The following is a 21,044-nucleotide window of genomic DNA, read 5'->3' on the forward strand; positions in this document are numbered from 1 at the left end:
CTGCCCCCCAGCCTGGGGGACAGAGTGACACTCCTGTTCAAAAAAAAAAAAAAAAAAAAAAAAAATATATATATATATATATATATATATATATAGTATCTTAATAACATGCTATTTACTATATAGAGACTTTCTCCTTCAAATATCTTAGAGGATATATATCAAAGGACTCAGAACTAAACATTGAAAAACTGCTTCCAAGAGATTATATTTTGTTTAATGTTATATTGACCAACTCCATAAAATTGTCTCATTTAGTACACCATGTTTACAATGTATAATTGCCAGATTTAGAGGTTTACAAGGGGAGTAATGCACTAGGCTGAAATCTTTTCATGTCAGGGCTTCCCATATCTTGCTAAAACACATTTTGAAGTTGGTTGTTCAGCTCTCATCTATCCACCATGGAGAAAGAAGGAGCAAAAACTTATTATATCTGATGTCCACCTTTCCCAGTTACTTGGTCCTCACCTGCTCACCTACTGAGGGTTTCACATCAAAACAATTATCCCGGTCTCAGTGCCAATGGTAATGTTAATAGTGTGGTCTCTATTAAAAACTGGTACTGGGTTTTAAATATCTTTGTATCCCTAGCCCCTACAACTACATTTGACTCCTGATAAATACTCGAAATGAATTTGCAAAACAAAAATACCTTTAAAAACCAGTTCGAGCTCATATAATTACTCAATTGTTGAATTCAAATTACAGTAGCCTAAGTCTCAATCTTTAACTGTGGGAGAAGTGAAATATCTAACCAATAATGCACACGTTTGTAAATATAAACTCTGCTTGGTAGCAATAATACGAAAAGCTAAGACATAATGAACCACCATTATTTCACTGTATTTCAGCAGTAACCTTCTAAAGTGGGTATTGGATCCATTTCACAGATGAAGAAATGAAACAGAGTCAGGGAAATGGCATTACCAAGTCCACAGACCTACTAAGTGTATAAGAAAAGGATGTGCACCTAATAAAGAACATGCTATCCTCCACTATAGACTATTGATATTCATATAACCAAATGGGTTACTGCTTTCTCTTCAGATGTCCTAGTACCTCTGTTAAATCAAGGTTAGCCTTGGCCGGGCGCGGTGGCTCAAGCCTGTAATCCCAGCACTTTGGGAGGCCGAGACGGGCGGATCACGAGGTCAGGAGATCGAGACCATCCTGGCTAATACGGTGAAACCCCGTCTCTACTAAAAAATACAAAAAACTAGCCGGGCGACGAGGCGGGCGCCTGTAGTCCCAGCTACTGGGGAGGCTGAGACAGGAGAATGGCGTGAACCCGGGAGGCGGAGCTTGCAGTGAGCTGAGAGCTGGCCACTGCACTCCAGCCTGGGCGGCAGAGCAAGACTCCGTCTCAAAAAAAAAAAAATCAAGGTTAGCCTAAAACTGCCTCCTTACATATTTAAGTCCAACCTAAAGGTTTCTCTATACATAATGAACCATAACTTAAATGGAGGTGTAAACAGACCATAACCTACTCTTGTGACAATCACTGAGTTTTGGCCAATCAAAGGGGGCCAACTGTTCAAACCATGTTCAAATAAAGCAAATGCCAAGCTGTAGCCAATCCCACTGGGTACATCAATTCTGTCTTCTGTACGCCACCTTCCTTTTCTGTTCATAAACCTTCTTCTACTACATGGTTGCAGTGGAGTATGAGCCTCTGGTTCAGAGAGCTGCCCGATTTGTGAATTGTGCTTTGGTCAATTAAATTCTGTTAAATTTAGTTTGGCTAAGGTTTTTCTTTTAAAAACCTCATAGACATAAACTTCATCTACTTTCTTAAGTTTTCTTTATTTTTTTAACTACCATTTACAAGAAAGAGTTTATCATAAGGTCATTTAAAAGTGGTCACCCTGATAACTTTGAACAGGGAAATCCTAGCAGGAAGTATGTTTCTGATAGTCTGTAAAAATACAAACCAGCTCAATTACAGTGCCTAGTATCTTGTAAAGATGCATCTTCTAGGGCTTCCAGAAAATTCAAAACTATTGGGTTCTCTCCAAATGTTTAACTGCTGGGATATTCTTAATCAGTAAGTGCCCCTAAATACACAGTTCCATTATCACAGTTGCCATCTGAGAGTAAAACAGCATGTAGACAAAAGCTATCCCACAATTAAACAGGTAGAACTGAGTTCTCTATTAAAATAATTCAAATACCTTTATTTACATTAAAATCATTAAGCTTACAAATAATTGCATCCAATCACTTAAGTTAACTACATTAGTGTTCAAATAAAAGGAAGAAAATATTAAAATGTGTTTAACTTTTTCTAAATTTCCATGTATAACTTAGCAATTAGAGTATTAACCCTGTAAACTAGTTGTCAAAAATTTGTATACACACACTATAGAAGCACTCATTTACATACATTTTTAAAAAATATCTACATGCAGCCGGGTGCAGTGGCTCATGACTGTAATCCCAGCACTCTGGGAGGCCGAGGCGGTCAGATCACTAGGTCAGGAGATCGAGACCATCCTGGCTAACATGGTGAAACTCCATCTCTACTAAAAATACAAAAAAAATTAGCCGAGCGTGGTGGCGGGCGCCTGTACTCCCAGTTAGTCAGTCGGGAGGCTGAGGCAGGAGAATGGCGTGAACCCGGGAGGCGGAGCTTGCAGTGAGCCGAGATCGCGCCACTGCACTCCAGCCTGGGCGACAGAGCGAGACTCCGTCTCAAAAAAAAAAAAAAAAAGGAGAAAAAAACAAAAAAAACTACATGCTGAAGTGAAAAATCTCTTTCGATCTCATTTTTTTAAATGTTCATTGCATAACAGAAGTGATATTTATGTGTTTGTTTTGTTCTAAAAGAGGCAAGACAACCTTTGAAAAAGCACAAGCCTTACCTAAGATAAGGTAAACTCAAAGAAAATGTCTACAATTTATTCCAATAACCACTAACTTCAAATAATCCATCTTGAAAAAGAGGAAAGAAAGGGAGTACATTTACATTGTGTTCTATTGTATTCTTTAATGTTATCTAATTTCCAAACAGCATACCCAAGGTAATGCAAATTCTGTTTTATGAGGGCAAATTAAGCCTAATATGCATAAACACAAAGCAATATCTATTTTACCGTTAAAATACCAAGTCCCTGAACAGTATTTTTATGATGCTGCTTAACAAGTTTGTAATTCCTTGGCAGGAATTTATGTTACTTCTCAAGTATAAAACAGAAAGAAAATAAAAGAATAAAAATGAGGTAAAATGCTCAATTCTGTGCTACTCATTCCAATTTCAATAGTATTTTTATTGGTATTGATTTTCTTTACCTGGCACCCTCAGGGCTGGACTTGAAGTACTTCATGCAGGTGGTTTAGTTTGCAGGGTTCTTAAAGCTAACACTGCATGATTACCTGCATTCTCTCCAACTCACTTTCATCCTCCTTGTGGTCAAAACAGTACATATTCCTAGGTCAGTCCTACTAATAAACGAGAAGTGGTCCATCCTTGTGTTCAATAAAATGCAGATGCTTCATTAAGAACATTAGATGTACCTGGGTAATTTAGTATTTCTAACTGATTTTCAGAGTAGATTGGGTGTTAATGTAATATTGCTTGGCAAATCATTTCAGCAGAGGCAAGTTAGTAGACGTGGTTATATATTCAAAATTAGGTTTTGGCCAATTGATTCTTAATTACACAATCAGAGACTCAGGAGATCAAAGTTAATAGTCCTTCCTCCTCCCCTCAGACATGCAGATACACACACATACACACACATATGCACACACACCTTGAAAGGTTCTAGCTGCTCTCAGGAATCAAAGGATATCCTGGCAGTATTTGTCTAAGAATAAAGCTTCAAATGTCTAAGCAAGACCACCTACAGTCTATCTGATTGTTCCCTTCAAGGAAGCCAGAAAGAATGTCGATTTAAGAGCCACAAGCAGCAGCTAAGTGTAGTTTAAAAGGAACACATTGGAAACGCTCCCTTTCTGTCAGATTCACGGTTTCTATGAAAAAGAACACCAGTTAATGTGACTTCAAGAGGTTCCAAACTATTTAAGTAGCCTTTGGACTCAGGTACAAAAGAGAAGAGGCCAGGATATAGGATGGAAATGAAAAGACCAACTGAAATATATATAGATATATGAACATATATAGATATATGAACACAAACATACATATGCTCACACATGCACATGCACACGCATTCATTGATTCTGTTCCAGCCACACAGGTTTTCTGAGTATGGCAAATTTTCCCATAACACAGACCCTTTGGACTTGTTATATTATTCATGCATGAAATACTTTCTACATGATTTTTTTCATGGCTAGTTTCTCAGTCTTCAATTTACAGCTTGAATGTAATCCCGCCTCTGCTGACCACCATACAGAAAGCCATTTCCTCTCCCTCCTCCAGTTCATCTCTATCACATCTTTCCCTTCATCTTTATATTCCAAGAACCTAGCACAGGGGTCTGCTTTAGAATGGCCACTCAATACAATGTTCTGTTAATACTGGGGACTCCATTAGATGGGTAATTCTACTTGGGTAATTGATAGTAACATATGTTGCAATATAAATGTGCATTGACTATATTACAGGCCATTCTAGTGACTGAATAGAGTATGTGGAAATTAAACAGTTTTTGCCCTCAGGAAGCTATATCTTGTGGGAGAGGGGGATAAATTGAGCAAATCCTGTAGATGATTAGCAATCAGGAAGCACAGAGCTTGGAAAGCCAAGCCAACCTGCATGAGACAGGGAAAGTTCCTGAGGCTGATGATAGCCTAGGTGGACTGTCTGGGGTTGAGATAAATAAAAGAATGCTTGGAAGTGCTCTCCAGTCAAAAGAAAAGCAAGCATGCAGGCTGGAAGTCATGATTGTTCTCTGATCTATTTGAAAGTTGAATGTATCTAGACGAGTATGATGATATGTGGGAAAGCAGCTAAACAAAGCAGAACTACATCAATATAAGGAAGCAATATTGTCACATTCATCCATAACAGCAACATAATAAAATTCTATCATCCTTATAATTTAGGTCAACCCTTGTCAATTTGTCAAAGCCTTTTGTATACCACTGCTCTTTACCTGTGATTCCACAGGGAAGCAAAAATATAAAGGTTAGAAGGGTGGGCTCTGGAGTCAAATTTCTCTAAAGCCTCCTGGCTGGAGAATCACAGATTCGATCCTCAGTTTCTTCATCCATGATAGGGATTGATCATAATCTTCAAAATTATTTTGTGAAGTGAAATAATGCATATGGAACTATTTGTATCAGAAGTGTCATATAATACCCAATAATTACAATTGTCACACTCTTGAAAACATTCTCCACATCTGAGATTATCTACTAAAAGTAGTATTTCAGAGACAGTTTGCTTCTCTACTCAAGAGTACGACACAGGAGGCTGTCCCTGACCTGACCCTGACCATTTCTTTCCAGCTCCATCTCCATCCATATAACCCCCAGGCCATTCCCTGGACAACTGCCTTAGTGACCGTACAACATTCCCAGCTACACACAGCCTGATCATAACTTTTCACATTCACACATATTGCTTCTTCTCTCTGCCTGAAATCCTTTCTCTCATTTGGCCAACTTCTGATTTTCCTTCAAAAATCAACTTGATACTCACTTATTCTTGAAATTCTTCTTTAACGCACCTTCTCCCCTATCTCCATCTCTCACCTTCGTCTAACGTAAATGTTTCTATTCTATTCCTATCTGTGGGCATCTCTCACATAGGAAAGGCCAGATTCTACTATACTTATTCCCATGCCTGGCTGCAGAATTAACTACAGACTTTGTGGCGCCCAGTACAAAACAAAAATGTGAAAAAAAGAAAAAAAGGCATCATTTAACGCACTAAATATAAAGGGTTTTTTCCTTTCTTCCACATCTCTCTTTTGCTTACCCGAATGCTCCTTTGTCCCACAGAAATTCACTTTTGAAAAATTATTAAGAATCTCAAGACAATGACAGCAGAGCATTCATCAAAGCATAGGGCCCCTTGGGGTAAGAGACACCTGTGGGACTCTACTGATTACTCGCAAAAGCCAGCCCTGCGTTACCCTCCCTCTCTGTGTGTGTGTGTGTGTGTGTGTGTGTGTCTAGAGAGAGAGAGATGTGTGTGTATGTATGTATATACATACATACATACATACACACACACACACACACACACACAGAGACACAGGGAGGAAATAGTTATTACACCTCAACAAATCTCTCTGCATGTGTGTCTGTGTAAATACACATATATGTATATATGTCTATGTATATGTATATACATATAGACACGTGTGTATGTGTGTGTGTATATATAGAGGGAGGATATGGTCATTATACCTTAATAAATCTCTGTGTGTGTATATATACACATATATGTATATATGTGTGTATATATGTATGTGTACAAATATATACAAGTATATATATGTGTGTATATTATAAATATACGTGTGTATATGTAAATACATATATATACACACACACAGAGAGGATATGGTCATTACACCTTAACAAATCTTTCTCAGTATGTGTGTATATATACATATATATATACACACATATATACATATATATACACATATATACGTATATAGTGTGTATATACGTATATACACACATATATACGTATATAGTGTGTATATACGTATATACACACAATATACGTATATAGTGTGTATATATGCACATATATATACATACACACACAAACACAGAGAGAGAATATATATATACGTTCTGTCCTCAGCACAAAGTCTGTCACATTGCCGTCACTGAGTAAAAGGTTTTAATTTTCTGTTCTTAGTAATAAAGCATGGCACATTGAGCCCATAAACTGGTGCCCAAAAAGACTCTTGATGTTGAAAGAACTGCAGTATAAATAACTAAGCAGATGGGTGAATTCTTGCTAATTCAGAGCTGTTCCCCCTTTTTCATTCAGCTTGCTTACCTGTTTCCCTCCTTCCTCCCTCTCGCCCTTTCTTTCTTCCTTTGCCTTCCACCATCAATTACAGTCTTGACTGGCTGGATCTTTGCGGGCATGCTGAAGAGTATACTTCATCCTTTTAAAAAATATATTGCCAGCCTTCTCCCTGCTAGCTTCCAGATCATTCACTTCACGTTGCCCACTTTCCCTTATCTGCATTCTCTGAGGATTTGCATTCTGTAGTTAGGAAAGTTCTAAGAAAATCAGAGTAGCATCTCAAATGGGCTCCCTGCTTCTCCTCCTGTCTCCCTACAGTTCACCCCCCTCAAAGAAGACAGAAGGATCTCTTTAAGAACATGAATTGGGGCTAGGCACGGTGGCTCATGCCTGTAATTCCAGCACTTTAGGAAGCCAAGGCGGGTGGATTACTTGAGGTCAGGAATTTGAGACCAGTCTGGCCAATATGGTGGAACCCTGTCTCTACTAAAAATACAAAATTAGCCGGGTGTGGAGGCATGCAGGTGTGGTCCCAGCTACTTGGGAGGTTGAGGCAGCAGAATCGCTTGAACCCGGGAGGCGGAGGTTGCAGTGAGATCGCGCCATTGCACTCCAGCCTGGGCAAGAGAGTGAGACAGTGTCTCAAAAAAAAAAAAAAAAAAACATGAATTAGATCACATCGTTCGCCCACTGAACATCTCCAGCAGCAGCAAATCCCTGTCAAACACTTCTCCAGCAAATCCCTGTCCATGGCTGATGAGTTCTACCTGTGGCTTTCTTTCCCTGTCCTCTCTCTTTTCTGTCTCCCACACTGTAGTCATGCCTCCTCCTTCTCTTCTTTTTGCTTAGATCTGCCCAGCAGCTTCTTGTCTCAGGGAAAGAACTTCATAGGCTTTCATTCCAGTCTTTGCTCTCATGTTTCCTCTCCACAGAAGAATCTTCATTTACTACTCTTTATCTCCTAACCCAGCCTAATAAATAGCACGTTCACAACTGTAGCACTCTTCCATTAGAAGGTGAGTTGTTCATTTGTTTCACATTAAAAGAAAAATGTTAGGTAAGATCTGTCTTTTGCACCTGTATGCCTCTACACCTAGAACAATGCCTAGCAAAAAGCAGAAATTCTATAAATACATTTTTAAATTTATGAAAAAGGAGAGCAATACAAGTACAGTTGACCCTTGAACAATGTAAGGATTAGAGGTCCTGAGCCCCACTGGCCACACAGTGGAAAATTTACTTACAACTTTGACTCCCCCAAAAAACTTAACTAATAGCCTTCTGTTTACTGATAATGTAAATAGTTGATAATCACATATTTTATATGTTATAGGTATTATATACTCTATTCTTAGAATTAAAATAAGCTAGAGAAAAGAAATTGTTATTAAGAAAATTATAGGGAAGAGAAAATATATTTACTATGCATGAAGTGGAAGTGGATTATCATAAAGAACTTTATCCTCATTGTCTTCACCTTGAGTAGGCTGAAGAGGAGGAGGAGGAGGAGGAGGAGGAGGAAAAGGAGGAGGGGCAGGGGCTCTTCTTGCTGTCGCAGGAGTGGCAGAGGCAGAAGAAAATCTATGTATAAGTAGGACTCATGAAGTTCAAACTCACATCGTCAAGGGCCAGCTGTACAAAGTAAGCATGTTTCCATGCAAGTGAGCAGAGCCTTGAACCCTCAGATGAGGTACAGCAGGCACAGGGTCGGGATGGAGGGTGTGGGGGAAGTGGGCAGGAGGATATAATTACCTGAGTGTATGACCTGGATATTACCTGAGTAGATGACGGTACCTGAGTGTATTACCTGAGTGTATGACCGTCACACTCAGCATTTTCTGTACCATCACATGATCTGCATGAACCTGCCCTTTGAAGAGAGATCTGAGGACATCTTTTGCAAGCGCAGTTAGTCGGGGGCTGTTGGCCTGAAGCATCACTTACAATATGGTAGGAGTTAATGAGTTTTGACTTAAAATTGGTGCTTCACTCCTCTCTGTCCAAAACTGAATGTATGCTATTCCTTCTGTTTTTGTACAGAAGTATGGCATAACATGGCAAAATGGAACAAAAGTATAAAATTGTGTAAAATATAAAACAAGCCTTTCTTCACATCCAACCTCCCAACTCTGCCTGAGGCAAAAATTTATAACTTCCTCAGGTGCATTTTTTTAGACACTCAGTATACACATTTATGTTACTATGCATATAGCACTTCTGTTTTTTTTCTTTATGGAAATGAAAGAAATAAATCAAAGTTATATAGCATCTTTTGATCTTTTTTCACTGAATTTATTTTAGAATTCTGTTATAATACTGTATTCACATCAATGGTGTATTTTTTATGACTGTGCACCATTCCATGGAACAAATAAAGCACAGTTTACCTTAAAATTTTCCTTTTGATAAATACATAAAGTAATTCTTCTCTGCCCATGATCATTCCAATTATGACGTTGGATTCTGAATATCAGGGTCATATTGTATCTTGCATTCACTAAGTCACTTTGGGAAACTGAGTTTTCCCCAGAGTAGAAAGCAAAGCAGGGAATGATGAGGAATGGTGGGGCAGGGGGAGACAGGAAACTGGACCCTAGGCACACCCTTGCTCCATGTCCCTTCCATGTCACCATGACCATTAGTGCAGTAATTGACACAAGGTGTCTAAAATACTGCATCATGTTTGTTATATACCCATTCCATCTACATTTTACTTTTCTTTAAGTTGGCTTTTACTCAAATTTATTTCAAAACAACTTTATATCACCATTGTAACAGCAAACCTGTATCATATGCCATAAATAAATATAATCATAAAAATAAATTCAATGAAAACAAAGCAATGTTATTAAATTCCGTCTAGACACTGTTGCCAGCCAAAGGCTCTAAGAGAGAAGGGGCCTCAGGCCAAGGGAGGTGTTAATCTCCCTTTTTAACACTCACTAAAAATTAACAATAAAGTGAGACTTTGTTCTCCATTGTGATAAAGACTGAAAGGGAAAGGAAGAGGGCATTCCTTGGGAAATAACAAACTACCCATTTTTTCAAATCTTTCTCAAGTTCCCACTGTTTCTGAATATTTGAGGAATCAAATATTCCTCAATGTTAATTGATTGATGTTAACTGAGTTTTGTTAATATTTTATTACTTGAGAACCTTCTAACAAATCAGATGTAAGTGAATGCTTAGAAACCCACTTTTAGGTTTGTTCAACCCCTTTCTATCTTGCTTACCTCTACAAAACAAGAAGCAGCCAATGGCTACACAATTAGGCCCTCGGCCATTTCTCTCTAGAAAGTCCTTCAAGCCTCACCTGTTCACAATGAACACAGACTTAGGGTGCTAAAATACAGTGAGTCTTCACTTAATGTCCTCAAACGGTTCTTGAAAACTGCAACTTTAAGCCAAACAACTTACAATAAAACCAATTTTATTATACCATAGGCCAATTGATATCAACAAGACCTAAGTTCCTACGTAATGTTTCCAATCACAAAACCATCACTAGATGTCTAAAGACCAAAACTTCTCTTGTATTAAACACTGAAATAATTGTGAGTTCTACATACATTTTAAAAAGATTAATAGAAACAAGTAAGATAATTATCTACCCAATTATTTCAGTTCAGGGTTGAGGATGGCAGGATTCTAACCTGGCAGTTCAGGGCACCAGGTGGGAACCACCCAGGACAGGGTGTCATTCCACTACAGGACACACTCTCACACACATCCACACTAGCTTTGCAATGGACCATTTAGACACGCCAATTCACGTAACAATCATATGGTTGGGATGGGAAAAAACCCAGGCAGACATGGGGAGAACATGCCGGCTCCACACAGACAATGGTCCAAGCTGAGATATTTTTTTTTTCCTCAAACAAAACAATCTTAAATGAAACCAGGTTATTCGGGGACCTGCTGTACTTGGCTACAGTCCTAGCTCAACTCTTGAGTGGGTCTGTGACCATGAGTATATCACTGCTCTCTCTGGGCCTCCGTCTGCCCTGAAATAGGCAATGTATTCATCACCTGGTGCTGTCCCTCTCCACAGAGCACCATCGATTCTCTCTCCTGGCTTAAGTACTGGCCTTCCAGATTGTTTACTGACCACCTTTCTCCTTCCATCCTACCCTACTGCTTTGGAGAGGGTAGATTGATTGTTTTTTTTTTTAATGTGAATTTGATTACGTCTTTTTGTGTTTAGAATCTTTTGATTGCTTTCCTGTGCAAAAACAATAAAATCCAAAGTCCTTACAGCATCCTACTCAGCTCTGCATAATCTGGCCTCTACCACAGAAGCCTTTGAGTTACTCTTATACATCTAGTTCTTTCCTACCTCCATCTACCCCAAGGCCTTTGCTACATGCTGGTTTTTATATCTGAATTTCTTTTTCTCCCACATCTGTTCATCCTCTGGCTTTGGGGAATTGAGGTTGGGGACATCTGTGTTCAAAATATAAGAAACAGCACGTGAAAATCCCCTCAAGTAGGCATCACTTCTGTCTAATTAACTGTACAAAGTGGTCCACTTATGACCATATCATCTAACACAGACTTCCCCTACTTATTTGTTATGTTCTATCAGCACCCTGTTTGTTTTATTCGCAATTTCCCATTCTGATGCTTCATTTATCAACCTGCTTACATGCTTGCAGAGGAAGAACCAAAAGCAAGTTACCTTTTCATAAGGGCTGGGATCACGTCCACTGCTGAACTGCCAGTATCCAGCACAGGGCCAGGCGTGGGGCAGTTGTTTCACACAAAATGTTCCAAGGATCCCTTTATGAAACCCAAGGTTCACAATAGTAAAGTCTCCGAACTCCTGTATTTAACAACCCAACTTTCTGTAAGGTTTCCATGGCTCTTAGAAAACTAGCAAAAAATGGCCGGGTGCGATGGCTCACGCCCATAATCCCAGCACTTTGGGAGGCCGAGACGGGCGGATCACGAGGTCAGGAGATGGAGACCATCCTGGCTAACACTGCAAAACCCCGTCTCTACTAAAACCACAAAAAATGAGCATGATGGCGGGCGCCTGTAGTCCCAGCTACGCAAGAGGCTGAGGCAGGAAAATGGCGAGAACCCGGGAGGCGGAGCTTGCAGTGAGCCGAGATCTCGCCACTACACTCCAGCCTGGGAGACAGAGCGAGACACTGTCTCAAAAAAATAAATAAATAAATAAAATAAAAATAATAAAAAAAGAAAACTATCAAAAAATTTAAAATAAGCTCATGTAAGGTGGATGTCTCATAAAGTAACTTCTGTCTTCTGCTACCAAACATGATTCTAAATAAAGAAAAGAACAAAAGCAAGGACTAGAACAGACATATACACAAAAACATTTTACACCTGACTGCCTTCCTGGTAAAGCATGCTGATAAGTACAGGGGTGGCGCTAGTGTACTTTGGGGAACATTATGACTGCACATTTCCAACTAGATCTACTCGTTTGCAAGCAGGCACTTTCATGAAAATGAGCCATAACATATGTTAATTCCTTTCCTTCGCAGTAGCTCTTTAGTATAACATGTTTGGAGAATGCATATTTCTGTATTATCCTTCTGTTTACACCAGAATCCTGACAGCTAATTGTTCTAGTAACACCTTATGCCTTGATCAAAAATGTGACACTATTAAAGGGTTAGCAAAATTGGCTTGCTAGGATTAAAAAAAAAAAAAAATGCTTGCAAGATTTAGGAAGAATTAGCAATTAATTCATTGATTTTATCACAAAAAAAAACTTTATTAGGTCAAATCTCTTACTTGAAAATATTACTTTGAAGAGAAGTGTATAAAACAATCTTTTAGTCTACATATTTATTATGCTTTTTTCAAGAAGACACAAAATGGTGCTAATTTGAGAGGAAACCAACTTGTATATTGATATAATTTATCAATAAAAAATAGAACGTGGGCCGGGCACCGTGGCTCACGTCTGTAATCCCAGCACTTTGAGAGGCAGAGGTGCATGGATCACAACATCAAGAGATCGAGACAATCCTGGCCAACATGGTGAAACCCCGTCTTTACTAAAAATACAAAAATTAGCTAGGTGTGGTGGTACACGTCTGTAGTCCCAGCTACTTGGGAGGCTGAGGGAGGAGAACTGCTTGAACCCGGGAAGCGGAGGTTGCAGTGAGCCGAGATTGCACCACTGCACACCAGCCTGGCAACGGAGCAAGACTCCATCTCAAAAAAAAAAGACTATGGTGATTCAGAAACACACACAGAGTAGGTCCCTAAATATTCAACTACATAATTAGCTTAATACCATAGAATCTGTCCAATAAGAACACTTAAGAGTACATTGCTTCAAATCAAATCAACCAAATCAATGCATTCTAAAATATCAAAATAAACAATGAGCGATTTTTAATTTTATCACTTAAGTAGAGAGAAGGCTAGAATTCTAAAACAAGCACTCCATGCAAAGTCCTGCACTAGAACCTTTACATGCATTAACTCATTTATTAGCTAAAGCAACCATGAAAAATATGACAGGATAATTTCACTTTAAAGAACAGGAACCTGGGCCAGGCATGGTGGCTCACACCTGTAATCCCAACACTTTGGGAGGCCAAAACAGGAAGATGTCTTGAGGTCTGGGAGTTCAAGACCAGGCTGAGCAACACAGCAAAACCCCCTCTCTAGAAGAAAATTTAAAAAAGAAGAAAATTTTAAAAAAAAGAAAATAGCCAGGTGTGGTGGCACATGCTTGTTGTCTCAGCTACTCAGGAGGCTGGGACGGGAAGATCCCTTGAGCCCAGGAGTCCAAGGCTGCAGTAAGATATGGCTGTGTCACTGCACTCCAGATAGGGGAATAGAGTAAGATCCTGTCCCTAAAAAATAAGAAGAGGAATGGCAATCTTAGAAGAGATAAAACACTAGTTAAGTCATACAGTTCATAAAAGGTAGATATGCCAAAATATTCCATGTATGGATGATTTCAAATAGTGTATAAGCTTTATTTTTCTCTTTCTAGTACCACCACATTTCCTCCCAATGTGTTAATGCTGATAATTAGTAACCAAGTAAAAAATGTCATGCTGGGATTAAGATATTCTTATGGCAGGTTGAATGCCCATTATTTGAAATGCTTAGGACCAGGAGGATTTGGGATTTCTTTATAAATATTTTGGAATATTTGTATATACATACAGAGCTATCTAGGAGATGGAAACAGTCTAAACACAAAATTCATTTATATTTCATATACATCATATACATGTAGCCAGAAGATAATTTTATACAAGATTTTAAATAATTTTGTGATGAAACAGAGTTTTGACTGTGACTGAGGTCAGGTGTGGAATTTTTCACTTACAGCATCATGTCCTCTCTCAAAGTTTCAGATTTTGAAGTCTTTCAGATTTTGAATTTTCAGATTAGAGATGCTCAACCTGCACTTACACCACAGTTGGATTTAAATAGAGAATTTTTTTTTTTTTTTTTTTTTTTTTTTTTTGAGACAGAACTTCACTCTTGTTGCCCAGGCTGGAGTGCAGTGGTGTGATCTCGGCTCACTGCAACCTCCTCCTCCTGGGTTCAAGCGATTCTCCTGCCTCAGCCTCCCTGGTAGCTGGGATTACAGGCACCCGCCACCATGCTCAGCTAATTTTTTGTATTTTTAGTAAACACAGGGTTTCACTATGTTGGCCAGGCTGGTCTTGAACTCCTGACCTCAGGTGATCCATCCTCCCAAAGTGCTGGGATTACAGGTGTGAGCCAGCACGTCCAGCCTAGAGATCATTATTTTAAGAACAATGGTTATTTAACTAGAATCATGGTTACCTGGAGGATAGTTCTATGCAAATTCCTGTTATCAACTTCCAAAAAATTACAAATACATAGAAATTCATGCACATGACTCAAAAACTACTCGTGAGAAAGAATGAAACAGGTTATGTAGCTGAAGGTTTTTCCTCCTCCTTTCATTCACCCTCGTCTATCGTGTCAAGTTTTCATTTCCCACTCTTCTACTGCAATCTTACAGCTTAGGTAAGTATGCCCATTCTAAAGGCGATAAAGGTTTTCTCAAAAGCTGTGAGACCCAGGACAGGTAAAAGGCACAACGGTGACTCAAATCCAGTTTTACCTGGCTGCAGACACAATCCTCTCCATCTCCAAGTCTTCACCCTTCCTTCCCTTGTAAGCAGAGTATAAAATAACACTATCAAATAGGCAGAATCAACGAAAGAGAAGCCTAGATTTTAGTGTAAAAACTACCATTTAATATTATCTGAATAGACTTTCTGCAGCTTAATTTAATAAATGAGGCATCGTTTTTTAGACTCCAAGCATAATCAACTCTCATTTGCATTGACTGGATTCATAAATTCATGCTGTTAAAAACCTGTTTCTGTCAGGGTTGGCCCAGGCCCTCACAGCTTTCACTCACATTCCAATTCTAAGTGGCAGGAGGGAGTTTGCGGATCACAAGCATCAGCTATCATGAGTTCATTTCCTTTGGTGCTGCTTGAGAAAGCGGCGTGAAGCCTGACAAGGTGCAGGCAGCTCATCTAAAACAAGTTCTCCACTGCTCCCAAAAAGGGTGAGGACATCTCCCCATTTCCCTTTACTGCATATGGATTATTTTTTTCCTGGCAAAAGACCATAGCAGAATGCTCAGAGTCCAAGATTCTTGAGACGCACAGATCTAGGGTTTGGATTTACACAAAAAGGAGCTGAAATAAATCCTTCTCAGTCAGAGCTTCATGTTTAAGGAGAAACAGAAATAAAAGTAATGGTGTTGGTATGTGTTAAAAAGCCCTGTCTCTTTCCCCTTATATGGGCAATAATGATCTGAATGACTCAAAACAAATAGAACTCCCAGTTCTCAGAGTGAGTACTGTGGCGTGAGGACGGGCATCTGACAGTGAGAATTCTCAGAACTTCTGGAACATAACCAGAAACAAGCACAGAAAACGACTTCAGAAAGCTAACTCCAGTGGCAGAGCCATCATTGAACGGATTCAGTGTAGATTGAATCTTCCCTTTCTGAATCTTTCTTGGCATGTAGCAGGTTTCTTGAATAGCTCTTACATTTTATTTTGAAATCCATGAAAGAATATCCAGAGTGTGGAGAAGCCCTACATGGGCTTATCTCTGGAATGTGTTAAATAACTTCTGATGCCTCTCTCAGCTCTAACAGACTATTTTGGTCAGTATCAGACAATCATCCAGTTATGATCATTTATCTATATAGAGAGATATTAGATACATTATTATTTGCCAATGCATTTCATTCATCAATTTAACAAAGATTTACTGACCATCTGATAGATTCACTGTGTACTGGACAACAGGGGGAATAAGATGTGTATAGTCTCATTCCTGATCCCCTTACTAAATATTGCATTCCCCTTAAGTGCAAATAAGTCTACTGTATGGAAGCCACTAGTCCCAGGACTGTGATATGAGAACATGAATCAAGCATGAGCCCATCTTCTAAACAGCAATGCTTAGACCCAGAGATAAGTGTACGACTCAAAGCCACCAATGAAGGTGCTTCTTCCCTGGGGTTGCTATGTGAATGCTGAAAAAGAAATCTGTTCTCTTAGTTTGAAATACTATAATAATGGTAACCTCTTTCACTGCTATGTGCCAGGCCAGCTGCTCGGGACTTTACACATAGTATCTCTGATCTTCAACATATTTCTTAAAGGCATCTAGTATTAGCTCTATATTAAACATGCCCCACAATACACATTACTTTCTACAAGGTCACCCCATTATTAAAATTGGGATGTTGAACTTTCACCTAAGTTTGTAAGATGCCATAATCCATGTACTCTGCATTACACCAAGATAACTTGAGCTTAATGTGCTGATGTAGAAGCATAGGTATATTAGCCATGTGGTTTAGAAATTTAAAAAAGAGACCTGGTTTTGAGATGCATATTTGTGTGTCAGCATGATCCAAGTGAAATCCAAACTCATGGGAAAAATAAGAGAAGAAAACAAAGCAGGAAAATTTAGAGAAAGTTTCTGTTCATAAGTAGAACTTAAATGAAAGTCATCAAAGGCATAGAAAAATGGGAAATGTGATAATGGTAATCTTTTGATAATGTATATGTATATCAAAATGTCCCACTATACACCTTAAATATATACAATATTTATTTGTCAATTATACATCAATAAAGCTGGGAAAAAATTAAAAGAAAAATGAGAAATTCTGTGAGAAAATAAATAACTATTTTCCCTATTCTGCTCTCATGACACAGAACACTTCCGTGACCAAATGCGTGGGGGATTTTCCCCACACCCCAAACAAGCAATCAGTTCTACAGATTCTGCAGCAGGTACCAGCTGGGTGCTTTCTACTTCAACTTAATTCTGACACCGTCTCCCTGGAGATAGCATCAGACCCCACAGGTTAAGGGCTGAGTCCCACAAGACTGGCCCCCACTTCAGATGTCAGTTACAATCCCCAGGTTGTTTCATCTGTGCTTCTGATTGACTGGCTGTATATGGAGGCTCCCATGACCCCCTCCTTGGGTTGATAAATTTGATAGAGCAGCTCACAGAAGTCCAGGAAACACTTGTGTTTCCTGGTCTAATAGAATATTTTTAAAAAGATATCAAGATACCAATGTACACGAGATGGAAAAGAAGCACAGGGTAAGGAAGAGGGGAAGGGTTGCATACAGAGCTTCTCTGCCCTCTCCAGGCATGCCACCCAGGAACCTCCCTATGTTCAGTTCTCTGGAAGCTCTCCAAATTCAGTTCTTTTGAGTTTTTATGGAAGTTTCATGACATAGATATGATTGATGAAATCATTGGTCACTGGTGATCAACTTAGCCTTCAGCCCCTCTTCCCTCCCTGGAGTCTGGAGGGTGGGGCTGAAATGCCTCTGTCTTTCTCATGACCAGCTCCCACGCTAGAGCTGCATAAGAGCTGCCAATCACCAGTCAACTCATTAGCATACAAAAAAACATCACTTTGGAGATTGCAAGGATTTTAACTTATGCCAGGAAATGGGGATGAAGATCAAGTATATATTTTACAATATCATCAAAACAAAGCAGTAAGAATTGAAAAAAAATTAGAATCTCTAAGCCAAGAAAGAAACTAGAAGACTGGAGTGCATCAAGATAAGAAAAACACATAAACAAAACTTGTTGATATGGCTTAGTTGTGTCCTGACCCAAATCTTACCTTGAATTGTAATAATCCCTATGTGTCAGGGTGGGACCAGGTGGAGATAATTGAATCATGGAGGCAGTTTCCCCCATACTGTTCCCATGGTAATGAATAAGTCTCATGAGATCTGATGATGTTATAAATGAGAGTTTCCCTGCACAAGCTCTCTTGCCTGACACCATGTAAGATGTGACTTTGCTCCTCCCTTGCCCTTTGCCATGATTGTGAGGCCTCCCCAGCCATGTGGAACTGTGAGTCCATTAAACCTCTCTCCTTTACACATTATCCAGTCTTGGGTATGTCCTTATTGGCAGCATGAGAATAGACTAATACACTTGTTCAACTCCCTGAGGAGTATTGTGCAAGAAACTCCTATTTTTGTAGTTGGGTGGGTTTTGAGTGGGGTAATGTAATCATCCTGTATTACTCCTAAGGGAAATGGCAGGGGCCAGTGAAAAGTTGGATAGAGTGATGCTGAGATCTACTGTGTAGCTAGAATGCATGTACCTCTCTTCTTAGCAAGAAAAATTGTCCTTTTTTTTCTGGGAATACATTGTAGGGTGTGTGTGTGTGTGTGTGTGTGTGTGTGTGTGTGTGTTTAATTGGGCCTAGTTCCCAGAGTTTTCAGAATAACCTCCATGAAAATGTAATTGGACCATGAGCAGGAATATGACCCAATCAAGGCTAATCAAAATCTTTCCATGGAATGACCTAAGAATGCTAGGTAATAATGGACCTAATTTTTCCTATTGTCTTTTGAGTTTGAAAGAGCAGTTAATCCTGTAGGTGCCAGGAACTACTGTACCCAGGTTCTTAAAAGAAGCAGTCTGCATAATGATCTCCACTCAGAGAGAAAAGCGTAACCATTACAGAGAGAAAGATGCAAAGCTCAGTTAAGGTTTTTATAAGCTTTTACAAACAGAGGTGAATCTGACTTCAGAAGCTGTTTTCTCCAAGTAACAGAAAATTCAAGTCTAAATAGCTTAAAATACAAAAGTAATTCTGAGGCTTAGATAAATACAGTTGACCATTGAACAACATGGATTGGAATTGCAGGGGTCCACTTATACTCTATTTTTTTCAATAAATGTTACACCGAGTGTAACTCTCTGCCTCCCCTTCTACCTTTTCTGACTCTGCCACCCACAAGACAGCAAGAATAACTTGTCTTCCTCCTCATTCCCAGCCTTCTCAACTGAGGATGATGAGGATAAAATCTTTATGATCATCCGCTTCCATTTAATGAATAGTAAACATATTTTCTCTTCCTTCTGATTTTCTTAATAACATTTTATTTTCTGTAGCTTGCCTTATTGTAAGAATGCAGTATGTAATACCTATGACATATGAAATATGTGTTAATAAACTCTTTTTATTATTGGTAATACTTCCAGTCAACAGTAGGCACTTAATAGTTAAGTTTGCAGGCAGTCAAAAGCTACATGTACATTTTCCATTGTGTGAGGGTCTATGTCCTGAACTCCTGCAGTGTTCAAAGGTCGAGTGTGTACAGCTCTTCAGAGTCCTGAATCAGGTGCATGTGGTTCTCTGGACATCTTCCCAACTCTTGTTCACAACACAGAGCCCATGGCTTAATAAAGCCACATGCACAGTAATACAAAGGAATCATCCACAAGATGCAAAGAAACCTGAACTGAAAACAAAAAGAATGTCATGAAAATAGATAAACCAGAGATGTCACATCCTGAAGGATGATCTAAAGAAAAGACCCACAACTTCTGGGTCAATCTCCAGTTACAGATTAAATTGCCTCAATATTTATAATTTGTGAATTCATTCTACACTGACTTAACACTTTTCCAAGAACTATGTGTAACCTCATGTTCCCATCTCAAATACTTGAAATGCACCTTAATTCCCATGCTTCCCTTAGACTTGTCTATCAGGTTTGCATCGTCAGACTCATTGTCTAGTGATCACTAAACCTGTGCCTTCAATAAACCTTTTCAATGTATGAACAACCACAAGAATTTTACAGTGTAGGTCTGATTATTCCCACTCTGAGGCTAGAAAGAGTAATAACTTGACCAATGCAACTAGAAATGGGTCTGACATTTGTCTGTAATAACCCAAAAGGCTATGAACAGCAGAAACATATAAAGAAATACATTAATAAAATGAAAAAATATATTTAGTGTTCTATGGGAAAAAAGCTTTTGGAAAAGGATAAAGGCATATGATGAGTTTCAGTAGCCATCTGTAAGATTGTGGAATATTTTATTAAGTGAACACAGGCATCCCATCCTGAATTATGCTGGTCTTACCATGCAAATGGGAATGGGTACCAACCTGTGTCAGGGAAGAGGGGTTTGAATATATAACAGCATCTGCTTTATTCTGCTAAGCCTAGCAATGCAGGGTGCAGCTGGCTCACATAAATGAGGCACTAATGTAAGCAGGGATGCAATGAGTACCACGAAATCCAAGACATCCAGTTCTGAATGTTTTGAAACACTTGGAACATTATTTGGCACTGCTATTGTTGGTATCACAGTCTTTGGGAAGCCTAGAAACAGACTCAAAAGAAAGGAAATTGTAGATATCCTCAGATTTTCTAGAAACTTCCAAAACAGACAGTACGTTAGATAGCATAGAAAATATAGAAGCCACATCACAGCAAAGTATTCTCTGCATATTTTGTTTCAGCGTCTTAAGTGGTACTGTTTTCACGGGCAGTAATTCTAGGAGCTATGACATCCAAGATCATAATATCCAGCAGATCTGAGATGGAGTGAGAGCTCTCAATCCCAATTCCATCTGCTTGGGCAGATGGCAAAGTGCACAGAATTTCTCCAACTCTCCTAGTCCTCAGTGCCCCATCAGCACATTGATTTCCTGATAAGAACATATGGAAGGTTTGGGGAGAAAAGAAAGGTTTTGTATTTTTACACTGAATGTGTTGACAATAAGACAATAAGTTTATGATTCTTTCTGACATGACCTTAAGAGTAATGAATGAACACTTGT

The 21,044-nt window shown here is 39.0% G+C and overlaps 1 protein-coding gene across 2 annotated transcripts in view; it reads right to left on the reverse strand.

Moving 5' to 3' along the window:
• The window catches only part of CDH8 (cadherin 8), a 395,507-nt gene that overhangs the window by 311,772 nt on the left and 62,691 nt on the right, over positions 1 to 21,044 (reverse strand). The gene's annotated exons all lie outside the window — the stretch shown is intronic.

This window comes from Rhinopithecus bieti, unplaced genomic scaffold, assembly GCF_001698545.2.
Source record: "Rhinopithecus bieti isolate Rb0 unplaced genomic scaffold, ASM169854v2 scaffold_49371, whole genome shotgun sequence".
Taxonomy (NCBI): Eukaryota; Metazoa; Chordata; class Mammalia; order Primates; family Cercopithecidae; genus Rhinopithecus; species Rhinopithecus bieti.